Genomic DNA, 12,521 nt, shown 5'->3' with positions numbered 1-12,521 from the left:
TCCTCAGAGGAAAAACAAACAAGCAAACGAAAACTCAGCACAAATCTCACCCTATAGGAAGCTTACACAAACCACTGAACCAACCTTAGGAGGGCAGAAAACAAAAGAAAGAAAGAATTCAACCTTCTTCAAGGAAAGAATTCAACTCTCCTTGAAGCCTGGGAAAAGAAAACCTCAAACACAATAACCTTAAAAAAATAATGAAAAGGCAGAGAAATATTGCACAAATGAAGGAATAAACTAGAAACACAGAAGTCAAAATAAATGAAGAGGAAACAGGCAAATACCTGAAAAAGAGTTCAGAATAGTGATAGTAAAGATGATCAAAATCTTGAAAACAAAATGGAGAAAATGCAAGAATCAATTAACAAAGACCTAGGAGAATTAAGAATAAACATACAGAGGTAAACAACACAATTACTGAAATTAAATACTCTAAAGGAATCAATAGCAGAATATCTGAAGCAGAAGAATGGATCAGTGAGCTGGAAGATAAAATGGTGGAAATAACTTCTGAAGAGCAGAATAAAGTAAAAAGAATGAAACGAACTGAGGATAGTTTCAGAGACCTCTGGGACAATATCAAATGTAACAACATTTGAATTACAGGGGTCCCAGAAGAAAAAAGAGAAAAAGAAAGGGTATGAGAAAATTTTTGAAGAGGTTATAGTTGAAAATTTTTCCCAACATGGAAAAGGAAATACTCAATCAAGTTCAAAAAGAGTCCCATACAGGATAAGCCCAAGGAGAAACATGCCAAGACACATACTAATCAAACTAACAAAGACTAACACAAAGAAAGAACATTAAAAGCAGCAAGGTAGAGGCAACAAGTAACATACAAGGAAAACCCCATAGGCTTAACAGTTGATCTTTCAGCAGAAACTCTGCAGGCCAGAAAGGAATGGCAGGATATATTTAAAGTACTGAAAGGGAAAAATCTACAACCAAGATTACTGTACCCAGCAAGGATCTCATTCAAAACTGATGGAGAAATAAAAAGCTTTTCAGACAAGCAAAAGTTAAGAGAATTCAGTACCACCAAACCAGCTTTACAAAGAATGTCAAGAAATATAAGAGAAAAAAAAAAAAAGATCTGCAAAATCAACCCCAAGCAATTAAGAAAATGGCAATAGGAATATATATATCAATAATTACTTTAAATGTAAATGGATTAAATGCTCCAACCAAAAGATACAGACTGGCTGAATGGATACAAAAATAAGACCCATATATATGCTGTCTACAAGAAATCCACTTCAGACCTAAAGACACATATAGACTGAAAGTCAGAGGATGGAAAAATATATTCCATGCAAATGGGAAGCAAAAGAAAGCTGGAGTAGCAATCCTCATATCAGATAAAATAGACCTTAAAATAAAGAATATTACAAGAGATAAGGAAGGACACTACATAATGATCAAGGGATCAATCCAAGAGGAAGGCACAGCAATTGTAAATATCTATGTACCCAACATAGGAGCACCTCAATACTTAAGACAAACACTAACAGATATAAAAGGAGAAATTCACAGTAATACAATAATAGTAGGAGACTTTAACACCCCATTCACACCAGTGGACAGATCATCAAGACAGAAAATTAATAAGGAAATACAAGTCTTAAATGATACATTAGATGAGATGGATTTCATTGATATCTTCAGGACATTCCATCCAAATACAGAAGAATACACCTTCTTCTCAAGTGCACATGGAACATTCTCTGGGATAGACCATATCTTGGGTCACAAATCAAACCTCAGTAAATTTAAGAAAGGTGAAATCATATCAAGCATCTTCCCCAACCATAACGCTATAAGACTAGATATCAATTACAAGAATAAAACAGTAAGAAACACAAACACACAGAGATTAAACAACATGTTTCTAAATAACCAACAGGTTATTGAAGAAATCAAAAGGGAAATAAAAAAATTTCTAGAAACACAACGACAATGAAAACACAACAACTCAAAACCTATGGGATGCAGCAAAAGCAGTTCTAAGAGGAAAGTTTATAGCAATACAATCCTACCTCAAGAAACAAGAAAAACATCAAACAGACAACCTAACTTTACACCTAAAACAACTGGAAAAAGAACAACAACAACAAAAAGCCCAAAATTAGTAGAAGGAAAGAAATCATAAAGATCCGAGTAGAAATGAAATGAAATGAAATGAAATGAAATGAAATGAAATGAAAAAGAAATGAAAGAAACAACAGTAGAGATTAATAAAACTAAAAGCTTGTTCTTTGAGATGATAAACAAAATTGACAAGCCTTTAGCCAGACTTATCAAGAAAAAAAGAGAAAAATCAAATCAACAAATTTAGAAATGAAAAAGGAGAGGTTACAACAGACAATGCAGAAATACAAAGGATTATAAGAGACTATTATGAACAACTATATGGCAATAAAACAGCTAACCTGGAAGAAATGGACAGATTCTTAGAAAAGTTCAATCTTCCAAGACTGAACCAGGAAGGAATAGAAATTATGAACAACCCAATTACACTGAAATTGAAGCTGTGATCAAAAATCTCCCAAAAAACAGAAGCACAGGACCAGATGGCTTCACAGGAGAATTCTATCAAACATTTAGAGAAAAGCTAATGCCTATCCTTCTAAAATCCTTTTCAAAAAATTGCAGAGGAAGGAATACTTCCAAACTCACTCTATGAGGCCACATCACCCTGATACCAAAACCAGACAAAGACAACACAAAAAAAGAAAACTACAAGCGGATATCACTGATGAACATAGATGCAAAAATCCTCAAAAAAATTTAGCAAACAGAATTCAGCAACACATCAAAAAACTCAAACACTATGACCAAGTTGGGTTTATTCCAGGAATGCAAGGATTCTTCAATATACACAAATCAATCAATGTGATACACCATATTAACAAATTGAAAGATAAAAATCATATGATCATTTCAATAGATGCAGAAAAAGCATTTGACAAAATCCAGCACACATTTATGATTAAAAACATTCAAAAATGGGCATAGAAGGAACCTACCTCAACACAGTAAAGGCCACATATGATAAGCATGCAGCAAACATTATTCTCAATGGTGAAAAACTGAAAGCATGCCCCCTAAGATCAGGAACAAGACAAGGGTGTCCACTTTTGCCACTATTATTCAACATAGTTTTGGAAGTCCTAGTTACATCAATCAGAGAAGAAAAAGAAATAAAAGGAATCCAGATCAGAAAAGAAGAATTAAAGCTCTCACTGTTTGCAGAGGACTTGATACTGTACATAGAGAACCCTAAAAATAGTATCAGAAAATTACTAGAGCTAATCAGTGAATTTAGCAAAGTTGCAGGATACAAAATCAATACACAGAAATCACTTGCATTACCAAACTCAATCTACAGAGTCAATGTGATCCCTATCAAATTACCAATGGCATTTTCACAAAACTAGAACAAAAAACTTCACAATTACTATGGAAACACAGAAGACCCCAAATAGTCAAAGCAGTCTTGAGAAAGAAGAACGGAGCTGGAGGAATCAACCTTCCTGACTTCAGATTATACTACAAAGTTACAGTCATCAAGACAGTATGGTACTGGCACAAAACCAGAAATATACAGACCAATGAAACAAGACAGAAAGCCCAGAAATAAACCCCTGCACCTATGGGTACCTTATTTCTGACAAAGGAGGCAAGAATATACAATGGGGTAAAGACAGCCTCTTCAATAAATGGTGCTGGGAAAACGGGACAGCTACATGTAAAAGAATGAAATTAGAACACTTCCTAACACCATACACAAAGATAAACTCAAAATGGATTAAAGACCTAAATGTAAGACCAGAAACTATAAAACTCTTAGAGGAAAACAGGAAGAACACTCGATGACATAAATCAAAGCAAGATCCTCTATGACCCACCTCCTAGAGTAATGGAAATTAAAACAAAAGTAAACCAGTGGGACCTGATTAAACTTAAAAGCTTTTGCACAGCAAAAAAAAAAGAAAGCTATAAGCAAGCTGAAAAGACAACCCTCAGAATGGGAGAAAATAATAGCAAATGAAACAACTGACAAAGGATTAACTTCCAAAAATATACAAATGCTCATACAACTCAATGCCAGAAAAACAAACAACCCAGTCAAAAAATGGGAAAAAGACCTTAACAGACATTTCTCCAAAGAAGACATACAGATGGCTAACAAACACATGAAAAGATGCTCAACATCACTCATTATTAAAGAAATGCAAATCAAACCCAAAATGAGGTATCATCTCACACTGGTCAGAATGGCCATCATCAAAAAGTCTACAAACAATAAATGCTTCAGAGGGTGTGGAGAAAAGGGAACACTCTTGTACTGTTGGTAGGAATGTAAATTGATACAGTCACTGTGGAAGATGGTATGGAGATTCCTTAAAAAACTGGGATTAAAACCACCATATGACCCAGCAACCCCACTCCTAGGCATATTCCCTGAGGAAACCAAAATTGAAAATGACACATGTATCCCATTGTTCACTGCAGAACTATTTATGAGAGCTAGAACATGGAAGCAACCTAGATGTCCATCGACAGATGAATGGATAAAGAAGTTGTGGTACATATACACAATGGAATATTACTCAGCCATAAGAAGGAATGCATTTGAGTCAGTTCTGATGAGGTGGATGAACATAGAACCTATTATACAGAGTGAAGTGAGTCAGAGAAAGATAAATATCATATTCTAACGCATATATACAGAATCTAGAAGAATGGTACTAAAAAACTTATTTACAGGGCAGCAATTGAGAAACAGATGTAGAGAACAGACTTATGGACATGGGGAGAGGGTGAGACGTATGGAAAGAGTAACATGGAAACTTATGTTACCATATATAAAATAGATAGCCAACAGGAATTTGCTGTATGTCTCAGGAAACTCAAACAGGGGCTCTGTATCAACCTAGAGGGGTGGGATGGGGAGGGAGATGGGAGGGAGATTCAAAAGGGAGAGGATATATGTATACCTATGGCTGATTCTGGAGAAGGTAATGGCACCCCACTCCAGTACTCTTGCCTGGAAAATCCCATGGACGGAGGAGCCTGGTAGGCTGCAGTCCATGGGGTCGCTAAGAGTCGGACACGACGACTGAGCAACTTCACTTTCACTTTTCACTTTCATACATTGGAGAAGGAAATAGCAACCCACTCCAGTGTTCTTGCCTGGAGAATCCCAGGGACGGGGGAGCCTGGTGGGCTGCCGTCTATGGGGTTGCACAGAGTCGGACACGGCTGAAGCGACTTAGCAGCAGCTGCATGGCTGATTCACATTGAGGTTTGACAGAAAACAACAAAGTTCTGTAAAGCAATTATCCTTCCATAAAAAATAAATTAAAAAGAAAAAAAGTCAGTCTAGACTATAAATGATCAGAAATGGTTTCAAAAGATTTTGAGATACCAACCATGGCCTTCCAGTTTCATGCCTTGTGTGACATCATTCCACCTAGGAGGAATTTCAACAGTGATGCATGGGCTAGAAGGCTGAGCTATAAAAACTCTGGCCAGGGTAGTCACAGGCTTAATAATCATGTGCTGGTCACTCAGTCATGAAGGTAATTTCATTCATTCACTGCAGCTGTTAGAACTTTTTTTTTGCAAGTGATAGAAAGCCCAACTCAATTGGCTGAAGCAAAACAGAACTATATTGGCTAATACAGTTTAAAAATATTCAATACTTGGCTCTGACTTCATGTGCAGCTTAATTTAGGGCTCAATTTCAATCACTAGGCTTCACTTATATGCTCTCCTTTCTCTGGGGTGGCTTCATTCTTGCCTTGAGTGGTGGTTCCACTCCATAGGCTTATTTCACCATAGTACCATGGGAAATAGGGTTTACTTCTTGGAGAGCTCAGATAAAAGTCCAGGAATTGAATTTCATTGGCCTTGACTCTATCACTGTGGTATATTGAGTTATTTCATGGTCATAAATCTTCACTCTCTTGCAGCTGTGTTATATATCCACCTTCCTGCCATGGTCTCATGGTAGGCAAAGTATACTCCTCTTCCCTTGGCCATAGGCTTGGTCATACTTGTTTACTGTATGTGTTGCTGTGCATCTTTGGCAGGTAACATTCCCTCTCAGTGTCTGCTGCCTCATCTGAAAAATTGGGATTCTTCAATGTAAGAAGGGTTGTTGGAGAGCTTCAGAAATAATACATGTAAAACCTAGCCCTTTTGTAGGTACTTAATAAATATCAGCTATTCTGATATTGAAGTGAAGTGAAGTTGTTCAGTCGTGTCCGACTCTTTATGACTCCGTGTACTGTAGCCTACCAGGCTCCTCCATCCATGGAATTTTCCAGGCAAGTGTACTGGAGTGGGTTGCCATTTCCTTCTCCAGAGAATCTTCCCAACCCAGGGATAACTCGGGTCTCCTACATTGCAGGCAGACGCTTTACCATCTGAGCTACCAGGGAAGCCCCATTCTGATATTAGTGATGTCGTTATTATTAGAATTACAGTTGATCCTTAAACAACACAGGTTTGAATTGCATGGGTCTAGTTATACACTGATTTTTTTCCAAGAAATATATATATATATATATATATATATACACAGTATAAATGTATTTTCTCCTCCTTGTGATTTTTCTTAAAAATATTTTCTTTTCTCTAGCTTATTTTATTGTAAGAATATGATACATATAACATACAAAATATGTGTTAGCCAACTGTTTATGGTATTGCAAGACTCCTGGTCAACAGCTGGCTGTTAGTAGTTAAGTTTTGGGGGAGTCAAAAATTTTATGTGAATTTTCAACTGTGCAGAGGGTCAGCACCCATAAACTCCATGTTATTTAAAGGTCAACTGTGTGGAGCTTATAGGAAAGCTACTCTTAGCTAAGTATAAGGAATAACACTTAGCACTGTCCAAAAATAGAATGCACTTCATGATGTCAGAGTGAGTCCCTGTCTGTGGGAACTGTTCCAACAGAGGCTGGCCTTGGGGAAGGGAGTATACAGGATTTTCTGGGAGTGCAGAAGGCAACTTTATATATGATTTCTATGGTACCTTCTAATTCTTGAGATCCTAAGTTCAACGAACTGTGAACCAGCTTTATTAACACCAATTTATTAATTGAGCAAACACTGAAAGGCATTACCAGCAGGGAGTCTACATACCTGGATGTATTAGGGATAATCTGGGTTTAGACCTGCTGTCCTGGAATAATTATGAAAGCATCCCCCTTTCTTCTCAACAGTGTCCCAGTTTGGGTGATAAAATGATATAGTTACACTGGTGGTGCTTGTTTAGTCACCAAGTTGTGACTAAACTCTTTGCAACCCCATGGACTGTAGTCTGCAAGGTTCCTCTGTCCATGGGATTTTCCAAGCGAGAATACTGGAGTGTGTTGCTATTTCCTTCTCTAGGGAATCTTTCCGACTAAGAGATCAAACCCACATAGGCAGATCATTGGGTTTTTTTTTTAATTGAAGGATAATTGCTTTACAGAACTGTGTTGGTTTCTGCCAAACATCAACATGAATCAGTCATAGGTATACATATGCCCCTCCCTCTAGAAACTCCCTCCCACTTCCTCCCCATTCCAACCTTCTAGGTTGTTACAGAGCCCCAGTTTGAGTTCCCTTAGTTATAAAGTAAATTCTCATTGGCTATCTGGGTTCTTTACTGACTGAGCCACCAGGGAAGCCCAACAGTCACACTAATTATAACTAATTTAGTGAATAGAAGTCAAGCATATTCTTGTTATTTGCTAAATAAGTTACCCCCTTAGCGCCAGAATTACTGCTCTTCCTGGGTTCCCCTTCCTGGCGTAATGGTATTATCATCCTCCTATTAACTCAGCCTCACGCCACTGGAAGCCACTGGAACATTTCCCCGCTGCACCTTCAATCAGTTGCCAAACCCTTTTGATCCCATCTCCAAAACGCCTCCCATTCTGCCCCTTCTTTTAAGTCTGACTACTTTAATTCAGGTCTTGTTACCTCTTGCCTGAAGCATTGTAAAATCCTCCCAACAGGCCGATCCAGTCTGTTATCCACAAACCCTGCTGCCAGTAGAAGGTGACTTTCAAAGTGCGCCACCAATCTCGCCGATAGTTTTTATTCACCTAGATAAATGAAATTAAGTGTGTGTTGTCTGAGTCTTCCTGCACTACATAAAAATGTGAACTATGCGTTCAGGAGGATACGACTTAAAATGGAGAATTATGTGGACTACACAAGATTTCCCTGGAGGCACTCAGGAGGGCATCTCAATGGTACAGGCCATTAACCTTCAGAGCAGCTGGAACCTGCAGCTGAGCCAGCCCGCATGTCTCCTGCTTGGATGAGGCAAAGCTAACAAAATCAGCCACGGACAAAGAAAACAAAGAATGGTTTCCAGGTTCAGCCCGGGCTGAACCTTTAAGGGCAAGTTTTCTGAATTGCAGATGCTGATTTGCAGTAGGTATTGATTTTCCATGGAGTTGCTTCTCTCATGGGCAATGTGAACTAGCGTTTTTCTGGGGTTATTTATACAATGTTGGTGAATGATTCCCTTGAGCAGCACCAGGGATATCAACGAGAACAGAAAACATCGCCCCTTTCTCAGACAGGCATTCGCAGTCCTCCCACCTGGCCTCTGCTTCTCCACTAGCACTGTGTTCCTCTGTACACTGTGCAGACCACGTCTGCCTCTCACCTGTGTCCACATTCCCCTTCTCCCTTAACCAGGGCTCAGGGGTGCTCTTCAGGAGAAACACTCTCCCATCACCTCTCATGATGGGAGCACTCTCCATCAGTTAGGGCTCAGCTCAGACTCCACTTCTGTAAGGCTTTGCCAGATTCTCCTGGGGTCATTCATTTCCTCCTTGATGACTTTTCACTCTATGTTATCTATTTTTTTATGTAGCTACTTGCCCATTTACGTGCCTTTAAACTGTAAGCCCAGAGAGAAAAAATATTCTTCTATTCATCTTGGTATCATCTTTGGTGCTTGGGACACAGGGTTTTCAATGAATATTTCCTTAATTATATGATATTGGAGAAGAGTATTTTAATTGGGTAGGACAACTTTCTTACCATGTGGAATTGAAGCATCTCCTAGTCTTATGCCATTATTTGACCAGGACAGGAGAGTACCCCTTCTGCTGGAGAAATGTATTTGCTTTGCAGTTAACAAATGATACGAGGGCTATGTTCAACTTTTTGAATTGAGGGTTTGGAAATTTTTGAAAAGCTATGGAATGCCGGAAAATACAAAGTATAAAACTAATCCTAATACTTAATTCCTTGTTATCCTAATACTTAAAATCTTTGTTTATCCTAATTCTTAAATTTGGCCTGTGATGTGTGAAATATGCTAAAATGCATGACTGGTGGAGCAACTTGTTACGTTACTCACCTATTTGGAGCAATAATCTCTGGAGAGTATCAAATCTTCTGCAAAGTTGTTGGCCTCAATCTAAGCAATTTTGAATTACCTTATGGATTCCAGTCAGTGGGATATCAGATTGCTTCCTGTGTAGAATGCAGGTTTAAACCAACAACCACAAGGGCCTATCTTTGAAGCATAAAACACTTGGACATTAAAACTTCTTTTTGGCACTATGCCTGAGGTCAGAAATCTGCATTTTCAGCACACATCACCTGGGATTTCTCAGCACACATGGCCTGAGTTCCACATTCTCTCTCAACTTCCAAGTATGCAGCTCTGTTGGAGACAGCCCTGTTTTGGAGTCTATGAGGAAGAGAAAGACAAAAAAAAAAAATAGGACCTCAATCTGGGTGACCAGCGAGAAAAATATCTTCTTGGAGTGAAAGAGTGTAGAGACCATGACAGGGTTATTAAAAAGCTATTGGAATTTCTCAAACTGAAATTACAAAAGGTACCTGTATTAGATGAACACAGAGGGTGCTTTTCCATGAAGATAGTGAAGGTCAGACATTGGAAGAAGGTTACAGGGAGAGAGTAGAGAGGGCTGTTACTAGACTGTTAAAATTCTGACATAGAGTCCCAAGGTAAAAAGTCCTAAAACAAGAAGAGATTCCTAATTTAGAATAAATAGCATGAAAGAGAAAAAACAATTAAGTAAAATTCAGCCTTTAAAGAATTATGATCAAACACGATATTTGGTTAATTTAAGAGGGGTGGTCAAGACACTGCTATGTGCCTTCTTGAAGGAATATGAAATAGGAGCATGGCAGAGGATGCAAGACATTGTGGGGCCAGGGGCCAAGGACCCAGAACCTGCAGGAAGTACTCAAAGGGGCCAACAGAGGAGCTGAGTGTGGATGAAATCACATCCACCCATGATCCTTGCCAGCCATGCCCGGAGTTCTCAATTTTTCCTCCTAAAGACCTGAGACCCAGATGGGACCTTAGAGGTTATTTCCTTCCACACTGTCAATTACAGAGAAGGAGGCTGCCAGCAGAGAGGATGAATGGGTTGTTCTTTTACCCAGCTTGAAGAGCTGGTCTTAAATCTAATTGTTAGGTTCCTCACCTGTCCCCCATCCCCCACCCTGCAACTTGGGCACGTGCCCTCAAATCAAATAGGATCCTAACCCCAAGCTTCGCTTTCTCCCTGGGCAAGCACTCGCATAGGTGTTTTCATATTTCATGTCAAAGGAAAGAGGGCAAGGATTCACAAAGGAGTCTTAAGAGAAGGTGTGTGCCAGGTGTTTTGTCATTGTCATCTTCGAAGCAACCCCAAGAGGTAGGAATCATTGACTTCATTCTACAGAAAGCCCAGAGAAGTCAAGGATTTTGTCAAGAACAGCAAAGCTAGAAACTTTGGGAGGTGACAAGAGAATTCGGTCAATTTGACTTCAAAATCATTGCTCCTTACCCCCATAAGAAATCCACCCAGGGTTCCACACCCCACGCCCACCAGAGCCAGTTCCTGATGGGCTTCTTGAAATCACCAAAGTATGCTCTTCTCTGTCCTTCTGCTGACTCGCAGTTCCAGACCCTCAGCTCTGTGGGACTTAGTCTCACGCTCACACCAGTGCTCACACATGGTTTCAGTCACACTGGATCCCTTGGTGTAGGGTGAGGAGTCTCCCTTTGGGAGCTCAGCTCTGGACACCAGCTGTCTCTTTTGGATCGGTCTTGGGAAACGATCAAATCAGCCATACCCAGATACAGGGCATCTTAGGGAGGAGGTGTGTGTACTCTGGGGATGGGAAAATCACTGTGCAGGATTGGAGAGTGAGCACAGGAAAAACAGTGCCTGCCGCCCTCTTCCTGTTAAAGACACAATACCTGGAGGAAGGTTTGATGTGCAGCAAGACGGATATAGCCAGGGCTGAAATTTAAAAAAGCTTTTAATAGGTGTCCTACCCCCAACATAACCCTGACCCTGGAAATGCCTGGGCCAACCTCTCATTATTGTTGTTTAACCTGAGTTCAGCGACACTACTTTGCCAACAAAGCTCCATATAGTCAAAGCTATGGTTTGTCCAGTAGTCATGTATGGATGTGAGGTGGTGGTGGTAGTTTAGTCACTAAGTTGCGTCCAACTCTTGCAACCCCGTGGACTATAACCCGCCAGGCTCCTCTGTTCATGGGATTCTCCAGGCAAGAATATTGGAGTGAGTTGCCATTTCCTTCTCCAATGGATGTGAGAGCTGGACTATAAAGAAAGCTGAGCACTGAAAAACTGATGCTTTTGAACTATGGTGTTGGAGAAGACTCTTGAGAGTCCTTTGGACTGCAAGAAGATCAAAACAATCAGTCCTAAAGGAAATAAATTCTGAATATTCATTGGAAGGACTGATGCTGAAGTTGACGCTCCAATACTTTAGGCCACCTGATGTGAAGAGCCGACTCATTAGAAAAGACCCTGATGCTGGGAAAGACTGAAGGCAAGAGGAGAAGGGGATGACAGAGAATGAGGTAGTTGGATAGGCATGAGTCTGAGCAAGCTCCAAGAGATGGTGAAGGACAGTGAAGCCTGGCAAGCACTAGTCCACAGGATCGCAAATATGACTGAGTGACTGAATAGCAACAACCTGAGTGCAAGGCAGCTACTACGGAGAAGCTAGTAGTGAATACCATTTGTTGTTGTTTAGTTGCTAAGCCATGTCCAACTCTTTTGTGACCCCATGGACTGTAGCCCACTATGTTCCTCTGCCCATCGGACAGGAATACTGCAGTGGGTTGCCATTCCCTTCTCCAGGGGATATCCTGTGTCTCCTGCATTGGCAGGTGGGTTCTTTACAGCTAAACTACCAGGGATTGTATAAATGAACATGAATCTCTTCATAAACTTGGATATTTAATGGCTTTAACCATGACTGTTGGATGGTGCAAGGAGAAGGCTACTGAGGAGAGCACGGGGCTGGCATTGAAGAGTCTGCACCCGGCCTGTTGGGGTCGCGAACAGCAGGTCCTGACTGGGTGGAATGAAGACTGGCAAGGAGGCTCTGGAAAGGAGAAATAGGTTCCTTCTGCATGAAAACTCAGTTCCCTCTGAGTCCTTTTGCATGAGGATGTTTTCAGCTAGGAATGATAGGAAAGCCAACCGAAACTAGCTTAT

This window comes from Cervus elaphus, chromosome 12 (assembly GCF_910594005.1).
Source record: "Cervus elaphus chromosome 12, mCerEla1.1, whole genome shotgun sequence".
Lineage (NCBI taxonomy): Eukaryota > Metazoa > Chordata > Mammalia > Artiodactyla > Cervidae > Cervus > Cervus elaphus.
The sequence above is the reverse complement of the archived record's forward strand: the minus strand, read 5'-3'. Positions refer to the sequence as shown.